This window comes from Hypanus sabinus, chromosome 5, assembly GCF_030144855.1.
Source record: "Hypanus sabinus isolate sHypSab1 chromosome 5, sHypSab1.hap1, whole genome shotgun sequence".
In the NCBI taxonomy this organism is placed as follows: Eukaryota; Metazoa; Chordata; class Chondrichthyes; order Myliobatiformes; family Dasyatidae; genus Hypanus; species Hypanus sabinus.
In genome coordinates, this window is record NC_082710.1 from 102,737,375 (window position 1) to 102,755,023 (window position 17,649).

Below are 17,649 nucleotides of genomic sequence, written 5' to 3' on the forward strand. Positions count from 1 at the left end.
TGTTGGAGTTAAATATTAAATATTAAAAAGGGTGAGTTCGTCCTCTTCATTTTGTGAAAAATACTTTGAAATCTATAATCCTTTCATGTGGAACACAACAACTGAATAAAGAAGAAATTAGCATTTATATAATATCTTTCTCATGTTCAGGATGTTCCAAAGTAGTTTGCAGCCAGTGAATTAACTTTAAACTGCTATTGCTCTTGCACAGAAGGTAAATAAAGACAGACAACTGGCACACAGTCTATTTTACAAATTGTAGTAAAGTTAATGAACAATTAGTCTATTTCAGTGGTATTTGTTAAGGGGTGAATGAAGCTCCAGATCCTTTTATATTTTCTTTTAAGATGGCGCTACTGAACATGTGCCGCAGCTCACTGGTAGTTCAAAAGGCTAGAAACTTGCCTAAAAACGTTACTAATAACATATTTTCTGAAGTAAGTTGAGGTAAATTATCATCGCAAACAATGAAGAGGTGAGCGAAGACAAGGGGAATTCAAGGGATGAACCATGCTGATAAAAGAAGAATCAACACAGATGGAGTGAGCCATTCTGGGAGGAGAGGTTGAGGCAGAGATGTTTTGACCTGATGAAGAAGAATAAGATGATGAGAGGCATTGTTCGTGTGGATAGCCAGAGGCTTTTTCCCAGGGCTGAAATGGCTAACATGAGGGGGCATAGTTTTAAGGTGCTTAGAAGTAGGTACAAGGGAGATGTCAGAGGTAAGTTTTTCACACAGAGAGTGGCGGGTGTGTGGAATACACTGCCAGTAAAGGTGGTAGAGGTGGATACAATAGGGTCTTTTAAGAGACTCTTAGATAGGGAGCTTTGAAGAATAGAGGGCTATGGTGTAGGGAACCTTCTAGAGCCAGTTACATGTTCGACACGACATTGTGGGTCGAAGGGCCTGTAATGTGCTGTAGATTTTCTATGTTCTATGTTTCACTAGCTGTCCAGCTGGCCCAGGTGCGAGGTTGGATCACTCTGGGCACTGAGCCAGTCTGGAGAAATCAAGAGCGGCTTTGGGCTGGGCTGTGAAATCTGGGCCCAAAGTGAGTCACTGGGCTGCATGGACTAGCCCGGAACCTTTCACTGCAGTGGTGCCCAGGTCCTAGTGTGAGCTACAATATGCTGTTTAGACAACTTCAAACGCCAGCCCACACAGACCAGAAAGGCAGTGTGTCAGGATCGGAGGTGGGAGCCGATTTTGCTTGCTCTTCTACAATGGTCTCGCCTCTCTCCATGGCGCTGAGGCTATGAAGACTGTCCCGACTGCTGTGCTCCATACCTGCTAAATTGATGAACTGATACCGAGGCTTTGGACCTGCACTGAGCTACTCCAGGGTTCGGATCTAAAGACTCATTTTGGTTCGAAATGTTGCTGCTCTTTTGGATTGTTGCATGATTTGTGTTTTTTCCCTCTTCCGCGTTGGTCTTTTTTTAAACTGGGTTATTACAGATTTCTTGCTCTGGGGCTGCCTGTAAGCAAAGAAGTCTCAATGTTGTACAACGTATACATTCTGTGATAGTAAATGTACTTTGAAACTTGAAGAGCCAACTATTGACATTGGTTATTTCACACCAGCTTGATCCAGTTAATGAGGTTTCAGTTTGACATCCCATCAAAACAGCTGAAGACTTACAAGTGATAGGACGCCATATGCAAACAAGACATGAATGCATTAAAGCATCTCAACGCTGAAGTCCAGGCATATTTGAATGCCCCATTTTGTGTCCATGTGGTTTTGTGCATGAACAAGTAAAATTCGTAGGAGGATCTAGAAGGGAAAATGCAAAACACAAGCAAGATGCTGGAACTCCAAAGCATATTACACAAAATGCTGGAGGAACTCAGTGGGGCAGGCAGCCTCCATGGAGATGAACATGAGGCACTACAAATCTCAACATAAGTTGAGAAATGTGTTGAATGAAAACTTAAACCACACAGTGTGCATCGCACTAACATTTCTGGACTGGATTAATCAAAAAGCTTAACTTCAGAACCACACTGAAGTTCAAGTTCAAGTTGAAGTTTAATTGTCATTCAACCATACACATGAACACAGCCAGATATAACATCTTTTCTCTGGGGCCAAGGAGCAAAACACAGAAATACTGTCACACAGTGCACAGCATATAAAACACATATCTGAATCAGAATCAGGTTTATTATCACTAGCATTAGAAGCAGCAGTTCAATGCAATACATAATCTAGCAGAGAGAGAAAAAAATAAATAAATAAAATAAAACATAATAATAAATAAACAAGTAAATCAATTACATATATTGAATAGATTTTTTTAAATGTGCAAAAAACAGAAATGCTGTATATTAAAAAGTGAGGTCGCGTCCAAAGCTTCAATATCCATTTAGCAATCAGATGACAGAGAAGAAGAAGTTGTTCCTAAATCGCTGAGTGTGTGTCTTCAGGCTTCTGTATCTCGTACCTGATGATAACAGTGAGAATTATGATAAATGAAAACATACATTTACTAATTATATATATACAGAATAATATAGCCCAAGTCACTGAGTGTTATAGACAATAGACAATAGACAATAGGTGCAGAAGTAGACCATTTGGCCCCTCGAGTCTGCACCGCCATTCTAAGATCATGGCTGATCATTCACTATCAATACCCAGTCCCTGCCTTGTCCCCATATCCCTTGATTCCCCTATCCATCAGATATCTATCCAGCTCCTTCTTGAAAGCATCCAGAGAATTGGCCTCCACTGTATTCCGAGGCAGTGCATTCCACACCTCCAAAACTCTCTGGGAGAAGAAGTTCTTCCTCAACTCTGTTTTAAATAACTGACCTCTTATTCTCAATCCATGCCCTCTGGTACTGGACCCTCCCAACATCTGGAACATATTTCCTGCCTCAATCCTATCAAATCCTTTAATTATCTTAAACATTTCAATCAGATCCCCTCTCAATCTCCTCAATTCCAGTGGGTACAAGCCCAATCTCTCCAATCTCTCTGCGTAAGACAGCCCTGCCATCCCAGGAATCAACCTAGTGAATCTACGCTGCACTTCCTCAATTGCCAGAATGTCCTTCCTTAAACCTGGAGACCAAAACTGTACACAATATTCCAGGTGTGGTCTCACCAGGGCCCTGTACAAATGCAAAAGGACATCCTTGCTCTTGTACTCAATTCCCCTTATAATAAAGGCCAACATTCCATTTGCCCTCTTTACTGCCTGTTGCACTTGCTCATTCACCTTCATTGACTGATGAACTAGGACTCCTAGGTCTCTTTGCATTTCTCCCTTACCTAACTCTACACCGTTCAGACAATACTCTGCCCTCTTGTTCCTGCTTCCAAAGTGGATAACTTCACATTTATTCACATTGAATGACATCTGCCAAGTATCTGCCCACTCTCCCAGCCTATCCAAGTCTCCCTGTATTCTCCTAACGTCCTCTTCGCATGTCACACTGCCACCCAGTTTAGTATCGTCAGCAAACTTGCTGATATAGTTTTCAATGCCCTCATCTAAGTCGTTGACATAAATCATAAAGAGCTGTGGTCCCAATACAGAGCCCTGTGGTACCCAACTAGTCACCTCCAGCCAGTCTGAGACACACCCATTCACTGCTACACTTTGCTTTCTATCTGCCAACCAGTTTTCTATCCATGTTGAAACCCTGCCCCCAATGCCATGAGCTCTGATTTTACTCACCAATCTCATATGTGGCATCTTATCGAAAGCCTTCTGAAAATCTAGGTATACAACATCCACTGGCTTACCCTTGTCTAACATCCCTGTTACACCCTCAAAAAACTCCAACAGATTAGTCAAGCATGATTTGCCCTTGGTAAATCCATACTGGCTCGGTCTAATTCTATTACTGCCATCAAGATGTGCCACTATTTCCTCCTTAATAATTTCAAACATCTTCCCCACGACTGACGTTAGGCTAACAGGGCGATAGTTCTCTGTTTTCTCCTTCGCTCCCTTCTTGAAAAGTGGGATAACATTAGCCACTCTCCAATCTTCAGGAACTGATCCTGAATCTAAAGAACATTGGAAAATGATTACCAATGCATCCGCAATTTCCTGAGCCACCTCTTTTAGAACCCTCGGGTGCAGACCATCTGGACCCGGGGATTTATTAGCCTTCAGTCCTACCAGTCTACTCATCACAGTTTCTTTCCTAATGTCAATCTGTCTCAATTTCTCTGATATCTTATGACCCTGGTCCATCCATACATCTGGGAGATTGCTTGTGTCCTCCCTGGTGAAGACAGATCTAAAGTACGCATTAAATTTTGTTGCCATTTCCCTGTTTCCCATAACAATTTCTCCCAATTCATTCTTCAAGGGGCCAACATTGTTCTTAACTATCTTCTTTCTCTTCACATAACTAAAAAAGCTTTTGCTATCCCCTTTTATATTCCTGGCTAGACTGAGCTCATACCTGATTTTTTCTCTCCGTATTGCTTTTTTAGTTAAGATCTGCTGTTCCTTAAAACTTTCCCAATCATCTGTATTCCCACTCATCTTAGCCCTGTCATACTTCTTTTTCTTTAATGCTATGCAATCTCTGACTTCGTTTGTCAACCACTGGGCCCCTTCCCCCTCTTTGAATCCTTCCTTCTCATTGGAATGAACTGTTTTTGCATCTTTTGTATTATCCCCAAGAATATCTGCCACTGCTGATCCACTGTCTTTCCTGCCAGGGCATCTGCCCATTTAACTTTGGCCAGCTCTTCCCTCATGGCTCCGTAGTCTGCTTTATTTAATTGCAACACTGACACCTCTGATCTGCACTTATCCCTCTCAAATTGTAGATAAAAACTTATCATGTTATGATCACTACTTCCTAATGTCCTATGTCCTGGAAATTGTTAGCGCATGAAAGTTATCCTGGAGCCACATTTTTGCAGCAGTTCTTCATATCATACCGAGCAACTACAGTTGAATGCTATCCAGCTTGTCTTCCACTGAGCAAACACTGGAGGGCAGCACTGACAGAGGAGCCAGCCTCCAAACCAGTGCAGGATCCAGCAGTACACAGCCAACTCTGGCATCGCTGTCTCAGCAGCCACTATAGGCATAAATGAGTCCTGGTCTGCACCACAACTGAGGCCGCACAGCACCCCCCACCCTGGCATCGATCTCGCCAATCAACCAGTGAATCGCACTTGCCGTATTCTACATTACCAATATCCAACAGGGCCTTGCAATCACAACAAAAAACTCCAAGAAAACCAGCCGTGTCTGTTGGATAGTGTACTGGCTCCATGTTCTGCTGACACATTCTTCCCTGGGTTGCTGAAGCAGGTCACAAAAAGGAGTGTAACAAGCCCAGCTCCTTTGCTGTCCAGCAGCTTGCAAGTGGGGCAGATATGGAGTATTGAATGTCCTTGATAACCAGCAATGTCTTGTGATCATAAAAAAAAATAAAAGGATGAACAATCACTCCTTTGGCTGAACCAGAGAGGCTGTGGCATCTGAGTCCACTGTGACCTTACAGAACTGTTTCTCTAGACTAAGTGCACAAATTCTACTGTGCCGCTCCATTCTTCAGTGGCAATATCAAGGGTTTCAAAGGTACATTTAATGTCAGGGAAATGTATACAATATACATCCTGAAATACTTTTTCTTCGCAACCATCCACGAAAACAGAGGACTGCCCCCAAAGAATGGGGGACAGTTAAATGTTAGAACCCCAAAGTCCCCCCTAGCTCCCCTCCCTGCCACATGTAAATGGCAGCAAGCAACAATCCCCCCCCCACTAGCAAAAAAAGCATCGGCACCCGCCACTGAGCACTCAAGTGTGAGCAAGGCAACAGCAAAGACATAGATTTGCAGTACTCCAAAAACTACATTGTTCACCCGGCATTCGACATACCACAGGCTCTCTCCCTCTCTCTAATAAGGGAGAAAGTGGTGTTTCTGTTCCACAGCGAGAGGGGAGACATAACAAACAACTCACTGGCTTATAATGTTAAAAGTTGATTGCGTCGCTTTCTCTGAGCTCTGTAGCCAAAGATCTCAGGTCTCTGGGCACACAGCCAGAGATCTTGCTTCTCCAATGACACACTGATCTCCTGCAGAGGCACCAACCTCCGATCTCCCAGTCTCCAGAGCCACGCGATCTCAGGCCTCCGAAGGCGTGTGGAGCTCTTAGGCCAAGCCCTTAGCGTGCCGAACAATGGCCAGTTGTAAAGCCCCAAGCGTGGGCCCCATTCCTGCAAAGAACCTCAGTCAGCCTGTAACTCCAGGGTAGGATCTTCAAAAGAACCTTGAAAGGGAAAAATAGAGATATTAAAGATAGAAATAGAGCTGTTTCCGAAGATGCAAGCAGAGGAGTCGCCATTAGGTGCCATTAACCTTCCTAAGCTACAAAAGCTGGCTGATGGTGCAGTGGCCTCTCCACCAAACTTTGAGGCGAGTAGTCCTGGGTTTGAATCCAGCTGGTTCCTTGCACGCTTTCTATCCATAACGGCTGGATTATCAAACTAACAACTCAGCTTCATAAAAAAAAGACAAAAATGCTAAAGAAACGGCAAGTTTGCCACCTGATGTGCCACAAGGTACAGAAAGCAACAACGACAACAGTAATATCATTAAAAAGCCATTATAAGAGTAACATCAACTTCAGCTGAGCTAACATATCCTAAAAACTGGCAAGAACTCTCTTGGCTACAATAGCAGATAATCTAATGTTAGTTTAAAGTACAAGACCAAAATGTATTCTCAATATATTGAATTGATTAGTATTTATATCATCATTGCATCCATGAATAAAAAATGCAATTACAAAAATAGAAAATGACAATATTTATTATTATATACAACTACATCTAATTCCAGTGCCATAAGTTACCAGCTATTTCAAATCAATAACTTCTTAACTCACACATATAGTGATGCCACTATTATTACTGGTCTGATTCCTAACAGTCAAAAACATAGCTTTGTTAATAACAGTAATTTTAGTGCAGGTAATTATAGCCCTGTCAGCCTAAATCGTTGAATTTTATTTACAATATTCATTTATTTGTTGAATCCATTTCCTAGAATTTTATATTTATTGAGGTGCTTTTTTTCTCAACTATATTTTACTGCAGAGATATCTTAGCATATCATGTTTGCATGAAGTCAAAGCATAGTGGTTAGCACAATGCTTTACAGTTCCAGCGGCCCAGGTTCAATTCCTGCTGTTGCCTGTAAGAAGTTTGCATGTTCCCCCGTGACTGCTTGGGTTTCCTCCAGCAGCTCCAGTTTCCTCCCACAGTCCAAAGACATACCAGTCGGTTGGTTAATTGGTCACTGTAATTGTCCTGTGATTAGGCTAGGGTTAAATCGGGGGATTGAAGGGCCAGAAGGGACTATTTATGCTGTATCCCAATAAATGAACAAGCAAACAAACAAAGCTGTCAGCTCAGGGCTATGTAAAATGAACCCTGAAGGTTTAACTAGAGATGGGCAATAAATGCTGTTGTCGTCAGCATGGCCCAAATCCTGAAAACAAATTAAAATGGAGAAAATAAAAAGTCTACTTTCCATTCATTGTAAGTGTGACTGTTGATTGAAAAGAGATTGCCTTTTGCTTTACTTAGATCATCTGCGGCTGCAATTCTGTCTTGTGTAGAACTAAATTGGCAAGGAATGGGAAATGGTTCTTAGACCTAGTTGAATTCCTTGTGGATTAGGGATTAAGTTTTAGATTATTGTACTGTCTCTAAAGATTGGACTCCTTCCACCTTTCTAACAATGTAGGAGAAAGTCATCAGGTCAATTCCCACTTCCCCATTATTTTCTTATTTTACTTGCAATATTCCTCCAGATCCTGTCACTCGCCTACATACTGTGGGCAATTTAGAATGGATAACTAACTTCCAACCTGTCAATCTTTAGGTCATTGGAGAAAACCATAGCGCCTGGGAAAGACTCAAGGAGTCATAGGTAGGATGTGCAAATTCCACACAAACCGTGCCAGAAATCAGGATTATATCCAGCTTGATGGATCTGTGAAGCTGGAGTGGTGGAGACCCTCTGAGATTCACACATGCATGTAATCTTGGCAGAACTTGTCCTTACCATCAATAACCTCTCATTTGATTCCTCCCGCTTCCTGCAGATAGAACATAAAACAGTACTGCACGGTATAGTCCCGTTACTCCATAATCAACTTCACTATTCCCTCCTACACAACCTCTAACCCTCCATTTTTCTTCCATCCATATACCTATCCAAGAGTCTCCTAAACGCCCTGTTGTATCAGCCTCAACCACTACCCCAGCAGCGTGTTCTGGGCACTTTCCACTCTCTGTAGTGACCACTCTCCAGACATTACCCCTGACATCTCCCCTATACTTTCTTCCACTCACCTTAAGCAGACCTCCCCTGCTGTTGGCCCTCGCTGTCCTAGGAAAAAGATGCTGACTGTCTACTCTATCTGCTGTATGACTCTCAAAGGCGAGGACTCTTGCATGAACCGTAACTACCATGCCTTTGGTAGGCCACAAAGAAGACTCTGGGTTTCAAGTCTATTCCAGCACAAATACCCTCCCCCCAGACCTTTTCTCCACTACCCTGATGACTGTATTGGTGATGCTAGCTGAACTTGTGCACAAATCATTAACTTCTGACATTTTCTTCCAGCCTGCCTGCAAATTCACCTGAACTGTCTGTAAAACCTATTTTTCTGGTTCTCTTTGCCTCCAACTCTAGAGATAGCCTGCCACTGAGAGCTTCTATGAAGCCACCGATTTGCACAGCACATCTTCCCACCCTTCCTCCTGTCGGAATGCCGTTCCTTTATCTCAGTTTCTCTGTCTCTGCTGTGTCGTCTTTGCAAGATAAGATCTTCTACTCTTGGGCTTCTGTAATGTTCTCTTTCTGGTAATGTGGTTTCCCCTCTGCCACAGCTGATGAAGCTCTCATACAATTCCCCTCCATTTCCCATACATCTGCTCTCATCTCCCAAATTCAACAAGCAGAACAGAGCCAGAATTCCCATAGTCCTTGCCTTCCACCCCACTGGCCTTTGTCTCTGGTGTATAATTTTCTCCACGACCCTTCCTTGTCCTGCCGAAGGATTTCAGCCTGAAACTTCGACTGTACTCTATTCCATAGCTAATGCCTGGCCTGCTGGGTTCCTCCGGCAGTTTGTGTGTGTTGCTTCTTCCCTGTCCCTGGGCACTTTACTTGCAAATATAGAATGCTGAGCACCTGACTCTTCTCCTCCATCCTCAACACCATTCTAAGATCTAAACATCTCTTCAAGTGGAATTTTCCCAGCACCTCTTCCAATCCCATCTACTGCATTCAGTGTGGCCTACATGGCCTTCTCTAAATTGAGGACACCAAACATGGACTAGGCAGCTGTTTTGCAGAGCTCTGTCCTTAACGGCAATGATAAACGTCAGGTTGAATGTACTTCAACTCTCCATCCCACTATCATACCAACATGTCTACCCTGGGCCTTCTCCATTGCTATGGATATGCCAAGCACAAAGTAGAAGGAAAATATCTCATATTGCACTTGGGTGGGCTGGAACCTAAAGAACTGAATATTGTTTTTTCCGTTATCAGGTAATCCACTCCTCTAGTATTCTCCCAGACTCGCTCATCCAACCAACAAACACAAAATGCAAATGTTACTCTGCTATTTAAGAAGGGTGGGAGGCAGCAGAAAGAAAACCATAGACCTGTAAGCCTGACAACAATGGTTAGGAAGTTGTTGGAATCGATTGTTAGGGATGAGATTATGGAATACCTGAAGGCACATGACAAGATAGGCCAAAGACAGCATGGTTTCCTGAAAGGAAAATCCTGCCTGACTAACGTACTGCAATTCTTTGAGGAAATTACAAACAGGGTAGACAAAGGAGATGCAGTGGATGTGGTTTACTTGGATTTTCAGAAGGCCTTTGACAAGATGCCGCACATGAGGCTGCTTAGCAAAATAGACCCGATAGAATTACAGGAAAGTTACTAGCATTGGTAGAGCATTGGCTGATCAGCAGAAAACAGAGAGTGGAAATAAAGGGATCCTATTCTGGCTGGCTGCCAGTTGCCAGCAGAGTTCTACAAGGATCGGTGTTGGGATCGCTGACTTTTACAATATATGTCAATGATTTGGTCTATGGGATTAATGGATTTGTGGCTAAGTTTGCCAATGGTACAAAGATAGGTGGAGGAGTAGGAGGGTTAAAGAAACAGAGAGCCTACAGACAGACTTAGATAGTTTAGGGGAACGGGCAAAGAAATGGCAAATGAAATACTGTTACCAGTTTCGTATATGGCCCAAGTGCAGAGGGAGAGAAAACTCAAGCAGGTCAATAGTTCACAAACTTTAATGTGAACAGTGTTAAAGGGAAAATAAACAATAAATGCTAGGCCAAATAGGGCTGTTTACTAAAACTCTCAAATGGGGAATGAAGCCTACACTGCGGTTGAAAAAAATCTAAACATTAAACGAATGCCTCTAGTCTTCAGAGTTAATTATCTCAACAGTCCAATTTCTCAGGGAAGGCCAAATGCACAGGCAACAAAACGTTGCCATGCTCTGTCCAAGTCTCAACAAGCACTACGAAGACAAGAATGGAGTTAAATACTACCACAATTAAATAATGATTAGCTGACACATGCAAATTCACAAGCACTATTGCCGTATCTACTGTGCTGCCAAATCCGTGGTAGTGACAAATACAATGTTGAAAAGTGTATGGCATGGTGGAAGAAAAATCCAGGCAGACTATTATTTCGATGGGGAGGGAATTCAAAATGCAGAGATACAAAGGGACTTGGGAGTCCTAGTGCAGGATACCCTAAAGGTTGCAGGGTACCTCCAGGTTGAGTCAGTGGTGAAGAAGGCAAATACAATGTTGGTATTCATTTCTAGAGGTATAGAATATAAGAACAGGGATGTGATGTTGAGGCTCTATAAGGCACTCATGAGACCACACTTGGAGTATTGTGTGTCGTTTTGGGCTCCTTATTTTAGAAAGGATATATTGACATTGGAGAGGTTTAAAAGAAGGTTCACGAGAATGATTCCAGGAATGAAAGGGTTACCGTATGAGGAACGTCTGGCAGCTCTTGGGCTGTATTCCCTGGAGCTCAGGAGAATAAGAGGGGATCTCATAGCAAAATTCCAAATGTTAAAAGGCCTGAATAGATTAGATATGGGAAAGTTATTTCCCATGGTAGGGGAGTCTAGGACAAGAGGGCATGACTTCAGGTTTGAAGGACGTCCATTTAGAACAGAGATGGGGAGAAATTGCTTTAGTCAGAGGGTGGTAAATCCATGGAATTTGTTGCCACGAGTTGCTGTGGGAGTCAAATCATTGGGTGCATTTAAGGCAGATAGGTTCTCGATTAAGCAGGGCATCAAAGGGCATGGGGAGAAGGCAGAAGAGTGGAGATGACGAGAAGAATTGGATCAGCCCATAATTGAATGGTGGAGCAGACTCAATGGACTGAATGGCCTACTTCTGCTCCTATATCTTATGGTCTTATGGTATAAAATGCTGGAAGAGTTCAGTAAGTCAGGCAGCACCAATGATGGATGGGAATAAACAATTGTCATTTTAAGTCGTGATGAAACATCTGGTCTTAAAATGCCAACTGTTTAACTCCACAGATGTTGCATGACTTACAGAGTTCCTCCAGCAATTTGTATGCGTTGCTCAAGATTTCCAACATCTGCCAAATCTCTTGCATTCATTCATCCATCCACCTAGTTTTCTTCTCAGTTTTGTCATCTCTCCCATCTGTTTCCATCTGCAATCATACCCTCCCCATGTCCTCATCATGTGACTCTAACTTTTATCCACCAACTGCTATCCCACCACCCCTACCCCAGTTACCACCCCCTCCCCACCACACACACTGCCATACACTGACAGACATTCATCCTTCTTCTCAGTCCCGATGCAAAGTCTCAACGTGAAACGTTCACTTATTCAATATTTAATATTCAAGATTGTTTAATTTAATATCCTGTACACAAGTGTAAAGGAGAACTAAATAATTGCTACTCCAGATCCAACGTGGCACAAAAAGAACACAATACTATATTTAAAAAAACAATAAAATAAAAAATCACAATACATATAAAAGCATATATTCAGCTTATATGCATAAATTGATTGTATGTTTATAAAGTGATACTAGGCACTGGGATGTCTGTACATGAAGTGACTGACATAAAAACATAAAGTAGTGGTGGTTGTGATTGGGAGGTGTGGGTTAGTGGTGATCAGCCTGACTGTTTGGGGAAGTAAATCAGCCTTACTGTATGGGGAAGAGTCTGGTGCTCCTGGCATGATGCTACATACTGTAGTTCCTCCAAGATGGAAGTGGGACAAACAGTCCATGAACAGTTCTATGGTTTTGTTATATAGCCCAATGATTTAATAGTGAATGTGACAGTTATTGTATAAGAGCTGCCTTAAAATGCCACAAAATTGAATATAAAATTGCATATATGATTAACCCATGGCCTTTGATTGCTTCTCAGGCACTGGGCCAATTTGATGTTTGCTCAGTTTAATGATTTCTGCATCTATCCCACACTAACACACTCCTATTGCCTGCATTCAATATTGTAGCTTGCCCTCACTAGTTGAGTTCAAGTCTAATATATGCCCCTTAAAGGAAAGGCACATAGGGGCCAGTATGGCTGCAGTCAACTCAGCAAGTGGAATTGAACCAGGAGCAGCGAGCAGTAACATGAGATGCATGGTGGGGAACTCCAAATCTTTTGGATACCACACCTGAATTCTTGATGGAGTTGGTGAAAAGTAGGTAAGAGATCTTGCATTGAATGGAAGAGTGAAATAGGGGTCAATGCTTGAAGTCAACTCACATGATCAAGGATGTTGCATCACAAATTGTTCAATGATCTCATGCGAGGCTTCAAGGCTAATGAGTACTGTATATCAAGGACTGTATATCAATCCTAGCAGCCATATCAAAAACAGAAAATCACACATCTACAACTCAAGTTTATTATTCAGGCCTCATACCTATTATGTTCGTGTGGCAGGGTGGAGATACATCTCTACCAAAGGAGGTGTAAGGCGTTCCTTCCCTCTGCTAGCCTGTAAGTCATTCTTGAGCAAGGTGTAGTATCTTCTTTCCACCCCACTCCCAATCAGGGTCACGTGAAGCCATGGGAGCAGGTGGTGGAATGTCGTATGAGCAGCTGGTCTATATCACCAGTCCTGGTTATGCAACCACTGACACCAGGTAATCTCTGAAGAGTATCGATAATGGCCAGGGTCACCCGTCTCATAAAGACACTGCCAAGACGAAGGTAATGGCAAACCACCTCTGTAGAAAAAACTGCCAAGTACAATTATGGTCATGGAGCCCATCAGCATCCATGTCATATGACACGGCATATCGCTATGGTGATGATGGCCTACTAAATAAATATTGCATAATAAGAAGTAACAGGACGTAACCTATGCACTTGCATGATTGTAGTTAGACAATGAACCAGTCCTCATCAAAGGGTCAAAGTAGGATAGGATCCGCACCTTTAAATTCTTCGCTGTTATCTCTTCAGAAGACATTTAATCAGAAGATGTAGAATCCTTGTGGGTAGAGTTAAGAAACTGAATCTTGGATATCAGGGAGTGACGCTGGAGAGGTAGTAATGGGGGACAAAGAAATGTCAGACAAACATAATGAGTATTTTGCAACAGTCTTCACAGAAATGTGAAAGTGTCAGGAGACGGAAGTGAGTGTCTTTACCATTACTAAGGAAAAGGTGTTTAGAAAGCTGAAAAGTCAGAATGTAGATAAATCAGCTGTACCAGATGGAATATACCCCAGGGTTCTGATAGAGGTAGCTGAAGGCATTAGTCCTTCAAGGATCACTCGATTCTAGAGTTATTCCAGTGGAAATTGCAAATATCATTCCACTCTTCAAGAAGGGGGAGGCAGAAGAAAAGAAATTATAAGCCAGTTATAGGTATTGAGCTCATCTGAAAGTGAAGCCCTGTTGTTGCCTATGGTGTTTGATTTTTACTATGTATATAAGAGGTCCTGACACAACCACCAAGCGTCATTTGTCGATTCAAATTTAGCCCAGAATTGCCGCTTCACCCATAAGATGACTTTCCGGAGATTGAACTTAAACTTGGAACTTCCTTGGTCACCAGACTGGAATACCTCTGATCTGGCATTTAGCAGATTATGGAACTTATCGTTCATTCAGGGGTTCTGGTTGAGGAAGACTTTGAGTGATTTTGTGGAGACTCACTCCTCTACAACTGTTTGTATAGTCCATGACAACCTTGGTACGTTCATTCAGATCCATAAATGAGTCCTTGAATGCAGCCTAGTCCAACGACTGAAAGCAATCCCATAGCCACTCCTCTGCCTCCCATGACCACTTCTTTGTTGTCCTAATCTCTGGAGCCTTGCTTTTTCACCTTTGCTCATCTGCAGATAGGAGATGGACAGCCAAATGATCAGATTTCCCACAATGTGGTCTGGGCATGTAACAGTAGGTATTCCTTATTGTATTATGACAGCGGTCTAATACATTGGGACCTTATGTGTTAGAGGTTATATGCTGATGGTAATTGGACAGGGTTTTCTAGTTGAAGTTTCCGATTATGATTTGAAGTGTGTCAGGATGGGCTGTTTCTCATTTGGAAACAGCATTATGCAGTATCTGAAGCGTTTGATTATAGTCAGCCACTGGTGGAATGTAAACTCTAGTAAGGATCATGGATGAGGACTCCCTCAGTAAATAGAATGGACAGCATTTGATAGTTAAGTGTTCAACATCAGGGGAACACAAATTCAACAAATCCGGCTCATTGGAGTACTACCGAGAGTTTATCAGGAAACACATACCTTCGCCTTTTGCCTTTTCCAAAACACCTGTCTGTTCCATCCTGTGAATCAAGAATCTTTCGGGTCATATTCCTGTATCTGGCATGCTGGGAGTGGGCAAACATGCCTCAAACAAAACAACCTCTCATTTCCCTCTGACACAACAACCTTGCCCTCAGGTCCTCAACCTTGTTCTCCAGCAACTGCACATTTCCTAACAAGATGCTGAAAGAGGGAGTCTCATTCCTCTGTATTTCAGTCTGGCTTGGAGTCCCCCCATCTCCTGCCTTGCTTCCAGCCATGGCAATAAACCTTCATCCACTTAAAGGTGTCGTACTTGCTTGAGTTAAGTCCGCTGAGTCCTTCAGAAGATCATGAAATCTGTAGTTCATTATAGTTCATAGTACTTGAAAGTACTTTGCTTAAAGGGAAATGACATGGTGCAGATTGAAGTGAGGGCAATTCAGAAGAACTATGTTTAGAAGTATTGCATGTAGCCTGCAGAACGTCGTTGGGGTTCATTGGCGCCATCTTATTCAATGTTCAAAGGTTGCAGAGCAGAGCATCTATTTTCTTTGTGGATTCCAATTTATGCATGAAAAAGTAAACTGATCTTCTATTTAAGTACAATAGACAATAGACAGTAGGTGCAGGAGTAGGCCATTCAGCCCTTCTAGCCAGCACCGCCATTCACTGTGATCATGGTTGATCATACGCAATCAGTACCCCATTCCTGCCTTCTCCCCATATCCCCTGACCCCGCTATCTATAAGAGCTTTATCTAACTCTCTCTTGAATGCATCCAGAGACTTGGCCTCCACTGTCTTCTGGGGCAGAGTGTTCCACATATTCCACAAAATTATGGAAAATGGAATTTTGATTCCATTTGAAAGAAAATGCATTCACTACCAATGTATACAGTTTAATTCTAATTGACACAGAAAATATTACATTTCAATTCTAACCAGCCAAATGTATGCAATCATCCCTTGAAGCAATGCACTGTTGTCTTTTATTCTTTGATGATATCAAGGTCATGCAAACTGGTTTACAAGAAAATATTCATTTGCATGCAGAGCTGTAGAATGACTCAATACAACTTCTTCATCCAAATGATTAATAATAGCAACTTACTTCTGTGCAGTTGTTCTGCATGAGTATTGTCAGTTGAGGTAAATCAAACAATGTATTTTTCTTCAAAATATCAAACATTTAATAAATTTAAAACAGAGAATCTAAAACAAAGAAAGAAATAAAATTTTGCTGGTCTGATGCAGTAGATTAGACCAAAATCAGGTTTTGCCAAATGACCTTAACTAAATTAATCCAAACAGCTACAGTTGGACTGTTGAAGTGTTTTGTCTTTAGATTATAAAATGGACAAATAAATGTGTAAATTGCATTTGGTGTCAGTAAGACACCAAAGAGAAAAGAAATGCCTCCAGATCGTTCATATCATCTGTCTTTCTTCTGACAACTTCTGAGAAACCTGCTCATATCTCTGATAAATCTTGCAACAAAATGCAATTTATCATGTTTATGGTAAATAGAAGTTGTTACTTCAAGTCCTCCAAAGGCAAACATGGGAACTTTGCCGGTGATTCTCTACTGAATCTCCTATGACATTAACTGGATAATCCGACTTACAGTGGAAATCCAAATTTCTTACTTGATAGTAATGAAGAGTCAGGCAGCTTTTTGTCAAATTCAGTTACTCTTTGTAACATAGAACACTGCAGCCCATAATGTCTGCACCAAATACGATGGGGAATTAAATGTCTTCTGCCTGTAGATGAGTCAATCCTTCCATTCTCTGTTTATCTAACACCATTACTGCATCTGCTTCCACCATTCATTTACCCCCACCCCACCCCTAGCAGCCAAGACACTTACCACTTTGTGTAAAAAAAGCTGCCCCACATACCCCCTCTCACTTTAAATGCAAGACCTTTAGTACTTGCACTTGATATTTCTGTCTACCCTGTTTGTGCCTGTCATCATCTTACAAACTTCTATCAGATCTCCCCTCAGCTTCCAACGTTCCAGAGAAAATAACCTAACTTATTTTTATCGTTCATACTCTCCAAACTTCTCCCTACAAATCATATCCTCTAAATTTAATCTGAAGTAAACCAAATTTTGACTACATTCTACAAGTTACTAAACTTATGCTGAAGAAATATGTTAACTCCCACACGCATCCCCCCAGTGAATTCAAAATATGTTTCAGGCAATAAACAGTTCCTCATATTCATGCGGTTTTACACATAATTTGTGTGTTCTCTTTGATACAATCCTCATTCTGTCTCCAAGGTAATTGGAATTGTAATAGGAATTGTATCAAGATACAGTGAAAAGTTTACCTTGGATGCTGTTCATACAGAATCAAATCATTACACACTGCATTGATGTAGAAAACAATAACAATGAACAATAAAGTGTAACAACTACAGAAAAAGTGCAGTGCAGATAAGTAAGATGCAGGATCTTATTGAGTAGATTGTGAGGTCAAAAATCCATTTTATAAAACCATAAGATATAGAGGCAGAATTAGGCCATTTGGCCCATCAAGTCTGCTCCACCATTTCATCATGACTGATCAGCTGTCCCTCTCAAGCCCAATCTCCTGCCTTTTCCCGGTAACCCTTCATGCCTTGACTAATCAAGGATCTATCAGCCTTTGTCTTTAATACATTCAATGACTTGGCCTCCACAGCCACCTGTGACAACAAATTCCACAGATACACCACTCTCTGGCTAAAGAAATTCCTCCTTATCTCCATTTTAAAAAGATGGCACTCTATTCTGTGGCTCTGTCCTGTAGT